The sequence below is a fragment of the Pangasianodon hypophthalmus genome, chromosome 4, assembly GCF_027358585.1.
Source record: "Pangasianodon hypophthalmus isolate fPanHyp1 chromosome 4, fPanHyp1.pri, whole genome shotgun sequence".
NCBI lineage: Eukaryota > Metazoa > Chordata > Actinopteri > Siluriformes > Pangasiidae > Pangasianodon > Pangasianodon hypophthalmus.
In genome coordinates, this window is record NC_069713.1 from 9,911,876 (window position 1) to 9,920,229 (window position 8,354).

The 8,354-nt window shown below is 41.9% G+C and overlaps 1 long non-coding RNA gene across 1 annotated transcript; it reads right to left on the minus strand.

Moving 5' to 3' along the window:
* Nucleotides 1-869: 869 nt before the first annotated feature.
* On the minus strand, nt 870-5,993 carry LOC128318089 (uncharacterized). The gene is made up of 2 exons (XR_008301579.1): nt 5,726-5,993; nt 870-2,280 (listed from the first exon to the last, which is right to left on the minus strand). It is a non-coding gene; the product is annotated as an uncharacterized LOC128318089 (long non-coding RNA).
* Between the last annotated feature and the right edge of the window lie 2,361 nt (nt 5,994-8,354).

Sequence of the window (8,354 nt, forward strand, 5' to 3'; positions counted from 1 at the left end):
CTTATATTTACACGGTTATTTTTTGCAGTGTGAAAACAGTGTTTAATGACTATTTAAGGTTTTACTCATAAAATAGATTGTCGAATGTAAAAAAACACCACAAAATAGCAGAATGCACTGTTCATGCTAAATTTAGTATCAACCCTTAGCTACAGACTAATGAAATAATCATACAGAACGTGATGACAGGACTCTCAGCCTGATAATTCAAAACTTACTTCACCACCAACCACTGTAATGAAGACACACAGAGAACATTTACTCACAGAGCATCACACAGAGTGGACGGATCTCCGTCCTGTCCTACTGATGACTAACCGACTGACTGTGAAGTGTCTGTATTAAAGCCTCGACACTTCCTGTGTTCTTAAACACCAATCACACTTCAGTGAGAGAGAGAGAGAGAGAGAGGATTCACACATTTTCACCCTGAACACAATATTTTTACCACTCATAATGTGCATTATGTGCAGTTTAGCAATGGTGTAGAAAAAGTATCTCTCCAAATATCTCTCCAAATACAAAGTCTAAAAACAATAAGTGTTGAAAGAGGAAGTACAGAGGCAGAGAGAGATGTTCTGTTCTGTATATGAGGCGAAAAAGTCTTGGTGTTGCTGACACTAATAACAGCAACTGATCAGCATGTAAGCATCTTGGTGTGCTGTTATGTTTTTTTTTAGCCTAAGGTTTAAGCAGATCATCAGTTTTACTGTTAGAGCTGTTAGTAAAAGGCCCGAAATGAGACACATGAATTTTAAACTTTTTCTAAGGGAGCAAATATATTGTTTCATTCACACATGGTCTGATGGTCTGAATGTTGCTGTCTGTGTTTGTTATGTCTGTTTCTGATGAGACAGGACACAAGTGAATAAACTCAGTGTGATCTTTATTAAGTGCAAACCAATAAACTTCATCATAATTACAAGCAGAGGTCCTTCACTTCCAAAGTAAAGGAAGGCAACATTAAAGTAAGCAGATCCATAATCCAAAAAACAGATTTACACAGGAACATGGGATTAAGACTCACTACTGCACTAATAAACTCAACAAGATTTCAAGCAAGGTGAGAATCATCAGGGTATAAAAAGACAAACAAATCATGGGCTAAATCATATCACCGAACCTCCACTGAGTCTCAGGACTCTTCCTCTGATTTGTGTCTTGATAACTGTTAACAATTTTCAGTAGACTCGCAAGTAAAATATCCAGTTTAGGTGAACACAGCACTGTACTTAAAGCTTTTATGTTATTAGGCTTCAGTTTCTGATTAATTCTACTCACTGCCTGTGGATGGTATGGACACATTTCAAGCTATTTCCATTCTGAGCTCTCTGTGTTTAGATTTTTTGTGGCGCAAAATAATGTGTCGTAAGTTAAGATACGATGCTGTAGAGGCTGCAGTGACATCTAACATTATGTTCATCTTTCATTATTAGCTCATCTCATTGAGTGCTGATAGTGTTTGTGCTGAAAACCATGGCACATGCCACAGAAACCAGCAGTAGTGGGAACATGCATGTGTGGCGAGGGTGCCGTACAGGTTTTAACACACAAGCCCAAGTTCATCTACTTGTAGAAAATTCGACTACGCCACCTGGGGGATTTTCACCCAGGAAATAGAAATAAACCCCAAAGTTTATTATTAGGTCACACAGGTTCACTTCTCTTATAAAAGGGTAGGCAAGAAACGTAGGTATCGTATAAAAATACAAAGTTTATTCACAATGAATTCAACAAGGTAGAAAAATACTTAAAATAGCCTCAATGGTAACATGCCACTCCTGGCAGCTCTCTCTCTCCAATAGCAGTTCAATAAACAAAAATACACTATCCCACGGGGCTGAGGTTACACACAGGAGTGATCAGCAGCAATAATTATCCAAAAGCACACTTCCACACACCCCACCGTGCACTCAGATCACACACCCAAACACTTCAAAAAGTGTCCAACGGCAAACGTTGAAGCAGCACCACCACCAAAGATCCTTCACCCATGGGACCCCAGCTCCTGAAAGAAAATCAAAAACAAAATAGATAATTCTTATAAACAGAAGTAAATGAAAATCAAATGGAGTCACAGTTCCATCAAAAAACAATAATAATGGGTACAAAAAAAATAACCACAATACAGCACAAACAACATACAAAAATTCAAAAAAAAGGAAGAAAAAGAAAACCCAAAGAAGAAACTCAGCTCAACTACGAGGAAGACAGGACTCATAGGGAGCGACCGCGTAGTCTGTACGCCAGCTCCGATAATCAAACGGACGATCCTCCACCCTGAGATAAAAATAAATAAATAAAATAAACTAGAAATCAAAAGAAACCAGACAGCAGAAAAACGACAGAGCTGCAACACTAATCACCCAAAACGAAAGGGAGAATCCTGCAGCAAATACGAATAACAAAACACAAAACACTGTTACTAATAATCACCCACTAAAATTGATTTTAGTGGGTGAGATCACATGACCCAAGTACTGCACTTCACGTTTAAAGAAGGCACACTTGGACAACTTGGCCTTCAAACCTTCCCTGAGTAACCGGCTTAAGACTACCTCCATCCGAGCTAGATGTTGGTCAACAGAAGAGGAAAACAACAATGTCATCCAGGTACAAGAGAAGAGACTGGCACTGTTGGTCCCCAAACAACCGTTCCATTAATCGTTGGAAGGTATTAAAAAACCCAAACGGCATCCCGTTCCATTCAAAGAGACCGAACGGAGTACAAAAAGCAGTCTTCAGTCTATCTGCCTCGCTAACAGGGACCTGATTGTACCTGCTGGCAAGGTCCATGGTAGAAAACCACCGTGCCCCTGCCAGCGAGTCCAGTATCTCCTCAATACGGGGTAGAGGGAAGGCATCCTTCCTGGTCTTAGAATTTAAATGACGGTAGTCTACACACATGCGTAGGCTACCGTCCTTCTTTTTGACCAGGACGATGGGCGACGCGTAAGGGCTGCAGCTCTCTCTAATTACCTGGGCCTCAAGCAGTTGGTTAATGTGTGCCTTCACTACCTCATACTCAGAAGGAGGAATGCGCCTATACCGCTGCCGCACAGGGACCTCATCTAGCAAGGGGATGTCATGGGAAATGAGACTAGTGCATCCCAAATCCCCATCGTGTATAGAAAACACAGGCGAATACTTATCCAGTAGCGCCCTCACCTTACCTTGTTCTTCCAATGACAACACAGACAAATCAATCGCCCTGATCTGTTCTTGTACAGACAGGGAAGCCTCCATAACTTGTGTACTCACCCTAGCCGAAACCACCTGAACTTCAGTGACCTCTGGGGGTAAGCTAACCACATAAACATGGTTGACAGTGCCTACGACCGTGCTAGCATACATCACTACATCTATGGTGCCCACATTAACCACAGGCACATAGGCTGTACCACGGTCCACCTGTACTAGAGAAGGAGATGCCAACAAACCTGCTGGAAGACCAGAATCTAGTGGCTCAAACAGTACTGTACCACTAGAGTACTGTGCAGAGCACGTTATGGCAACCAATTTCATGGTGCCCCCATTATGTGACACGCCCGGCGTCCGCGCACTTTGACTTGACCCCCCCGATCCGAGACTGGCTGGACTTCAATGTGATGGCAATGTTGTAAGGCCTGGAAAACAGGAATAGGGGCCTGTGACTCAACAGGTAAATCAAACAGACTCGTGCCATGCTGGCCAAAGAGCTCAAGAAACAGCTCTCCGTAATGGTGGACACCATAGAACCAGTGTCCACCAGGCAAGGTACATTGACCCCACCCATACACACGTCAAGTTGCGGACACGTTGACATCAAACGAGACATAAAATCTGCATCAATTAGAACACCCGAGCCTGTTTTGTTCCCCAACCAAGCCATGGCCCTGCAGCTTGGCGGGAACTAGTTTTCCGACGGTTGCCTGGACTGTGACTGCACACCCCTTGTTAAAGCTGAATCTGCACGCGCTGATGGAAAACGAGAAGGTCTCCGCTCCCCATCACAATCCCTGGCAAAATGACCAGGCTGCTGACACCTTCTGCAAATAATCTGACTAGGCCGGGATGATTGCAAACGTGGCTGAGGATTTTGAATTTGAGCCACACTGAGTCAATTGATTCAATTGTTGTTGCTGCTTTTTCAGCATTTCTCGCAATTCGCTCAATTCAGAAGTCGCTGAGATACTACTACTCCCTGTGTGCTGATGTCCCTGTACCCCATACTGAATACCATAAGCAGAAGGAACGGATTGGCTTCGACCGGGCCCCCCCCCCCCAGGCATTCCCTTGCGCTCCCAGCGCATAGCTTCGCTGCAAACGTTCAACAACATAGCAGTGGGTTGGCGACAGACTAACTGTTTCAATTCACATCGAAGAGCACCATCACTAGCATGTTCAACAAATTGATCTCACAGTAAAATATCCGCATTAGGCATACCATGGGGTGATTGACATTTCACTTTTTCCAGGAGATTCAACAGGGCCAGGGAGAACTCCAACAAGGTCTCCCCATCCTGTTGTTTCCGGGAAAAGAAAGACTCTTGAAGAGCTACATACGAACTCGTGCAACCATACAATTCACGCAATGCCTGAATAATTTTGTTTGGATCCTCCCTCTCGTCTTTTGCCCGATATTGAATTTCCTCCCTGGCCTCTCACTCCAAATGATCAAACAAAAAAAATGCCTGATCAATAGTCGAGAGATAGTGAAGCTGCATGCAGGCCTGAGCCTCTTCTACCCACTCATCAATCGTAACACTAGACCTACCATTAAATTTTGGGCACTTTCCTACGCATGTGTGTAGACCACTCCTGGCAGCTCTCTCTCTCCAATAGCAGTTCAATAAACAAAAATACACTATCCCACGGGGCTGAGGTTACACACAGGAGTGATCAGCAGCAATAATTATCCAAAAGCACACTTCCACACACCCCAACCGTGCACTCAGATCACACACCCAAACACTTCAAAAAGTGTCCAATGGCAAACGTTGAAGCAGCACCACCACCAAAGATCCTTCACCCATGGGACCCCAGCTCCTGAAAGAAAATCAAAAACAAAATAGATAATTCTTATAAACAGAAGTAAATGAAAATCAAATGGAGTCACAGTTCCATCAAAAAACAATAATAATGGGTACAAAAAAAATAACCACAGTACAGCACAAACAACATACAAAAATTCAAAAAAAAGGAAGAAAAAGAAAACTCAAAGAAGAAACTCAGCTCAACTACACGGAAGACAGGACTCATAGGGAGCGACCGCGTAGTCTGTACGCCAGCTCCGATAATCAAACGGACGATCCTCCACCCCGAGATAAAAATAAATAAAATAAACTAGAAATCAAAAGAAACCAGACAGCAGCAGCAATCCCCTTTTATTAGTTGCGAGGTAACAGCGTTCTTGCAGCGCGGCAGCAGAAAAACGACAGAGCTGCAACAATAATCACCCAAAACGAAAGGGAGAATCCTGCAGCAAATACGAATAACAAAACACAAAACAGTGTTACTAATAATCACCCACTAAAATTCCCCACTCGTAGCCACATGCAAGACATTTACCAACGAGGACAAATGTGCTTTATGATCCGTTCACAGGCCAGGATACACAGCCTTCATATAACCCACTGCTAAACTGAAGTACAGGGAACTGCACATTACTCAAACCAGCCGCCAAATTGTCAAGCCCCAAGCGAAGCTAGATCTGTTTGCTACAAAACAGCTTTAACTCACATACCTGAAAGGAGGGCAGTCATCAACTCTACTACTGAAGCAACAGAAGGAGACACGCACACAGATGAAACGACAAGCTAGGATGCAACAAACGAATCGTTAATGCCCCACGAACAGTAATTAAAAGGTTAGCGAGATGCTACATGCTAAGAGCACATACCTGAAACCACCTTCAATAAACAGAAAGGGGAGGATCCGGACGTGACGCATAATAGGCTTCTTCCTTCTTCTTCTTTGAGGTTTAACGGCAGCTTGCATCCAAGAGAGTTGCATTACCGCCATCTTCTGGATCATTCTCCTGCGATGTTACTCCAGTTTATTTCCTTCAGCTTGTTTTCCGCGATCATGTTTTCCGCGATCATATTCTCCTCATCAAACCCGTACTAATTAAGAAATTACATATACTTTTCCTGCCTTTTCTAATCACACCACTTTGCAGAATATCTTTTATACCTGCCCCTGCCAACCCATCTCTTCTTAATTCTTCCATCATATTTCTCCTCTGTTCTTCATATCTTCTGCAACTTAAAAGTATATGTTCTATGGTTTCTAATGTCTGACAATACTCACAAAAACCTGTGGGATGCTTCCCTATAATGTGTAATGTACTATTTAACTTACTATGTCCTATTCTTAATCTTGTCATCACTATTTCTTCTCTCCTAGCCCCTCCCCAGTTCCTCACTGCCAACTTTATTTTGAATGGCATACAAATGTCTTCCTTTAGCTTCCCTGTCCCACTGACATTGCCATTTCCCCATGGCTTCTTTCCAAACTATACTTTTCCCTTCAGATTTTGACATCTTTATATTTACTTCAATATTCTGTTTTTTAATTGCTTGTTTAGCTAATTTATCCACTCTCTCATTGCCCAGAATGCCTATATGAGCTGGGGTCCAGATCAGTTGAATCTCATTGCATTTTTCCTTTACTCTTGTATATGTTGCCAATATTGCATATAACAGGTCCTGACGGCTATTGGACATACCTGTCCTGAGGCTGTACAGCGCTGACAATGAAACACTTCCAATTAAAACTTTACTTATTTTGCCCTCCTTTCTAATCCATTCTAATGCCATCATGATAGCATATAACTCAACGGTATACACATTCAGATCATTCGTGGTTAGTTTGCTTTCCTCACCTCTTTGATTAACTATAAAAATTGCTGATCCAGTCCTTCCTGTTTCAGGATCTTTCGACCCAGCTGTATAAATCTGAATATAATCTCTGTATTTATCATTCACATATCTGGAGAATTCAGTTACAAGGTCTGCACTATTGTTTATTGTTTTGATTTGATGTAATTCAGAATCAACTTCCATGGTTTCAATCTTCCATACTAGAAAGTTTGGCCATACAACAGTTGGGCAGAACTCTTTTCCGCTCACTCCCAAATCTCTAGCTGCCTCATCTCCCATCCATACAAAACTAAACTTATGCGCCCTTTTCTTTTCCCAGCTAGCTTGCAACATTCTCTTAGTAGAATGACCCTCTCTATGTCCCTTTAGATTAATCCAATAATTTACCAGCAATTGTTTACGCCGAATGTCCAGTGACATTTCTCCCGCTTCCACTTGTAGTGCACATACTGGCGATGTTTTTACTGCTCCTGAACATAGTCTCAATGCTTCGCATAATAGGCTGCAACCAACCAGCTCTAAAATAGGAAGCACTCGTCGCTGATTGGTGATCACAAATGTCAATCACCACCACTTACCTCATTCATACTGTCACACGTGTGGCTGTTTTAATTTCGGCTTTACTAAGAATGTGAATGACAGAGCATTTCCTCGTTTCTTACTGGTTAAAGCCACACAACTTTAACCTTTAACACACAGCTTTAACAACTACAGTAGAAACCAAGCCACAATAGTATGGCATGTCTTAACTGCTATTAATGTAAAATGAAAGTCACATTTTGATGAGGAACAAATGAGTAAACTCATCAAGTAATAATGTCAATTAATCACAATATTCATTACTAGATATGAAGGCATGGGGATTTTTTAATGTACTAAACCAGATCTGAAATGACTGACGTGAGACTACGAAGCAAAATGTCAGTCAGTATTACTCCAGAAGCAGATTTAACTAAACAGGCCTAATTTCCTGTGATCTGTGTTCTTTGTGTCTGAGTCGTTTCTCCTGTTAATTAATATAGGCATCTTCCAAGTACTGAAAGGGAGACTTTCAAAGTTATCAGTAAGTCTAAGCAGGTGACAGTAATGTTATTAGGATGGCTTACTGTGTGGCTTGCAGTGTGAGTTCACTAAATTTGCCATCAAGCTTTTCATGGAATTCAGGTCAGGGCTTTGTGATGGCTACTCCAATACTTTCACTTTGTTGGCTTTAAGCCATTTTGTTACAATTTTGGAGGTATGCTTATTATCATTGTCCTGCTGGGAGACTCATTTGCAGCCATGTTTTAACTTTCTGGATGATGTTTTGGAGTGTTGCTTCAGTATTTCTAGATAATCCTCCTTCTTCATGATACCATTTATTTTCTTAAGTGCACCAGTACCTTTTCCAGCAAAATACTCCCACAACATGATGCTGCCACCCCCATGCTTTACAATTGGGATGATGTCCTTTGAATTAAAAGCCTTACAGTACATACATAGCGCTGATCA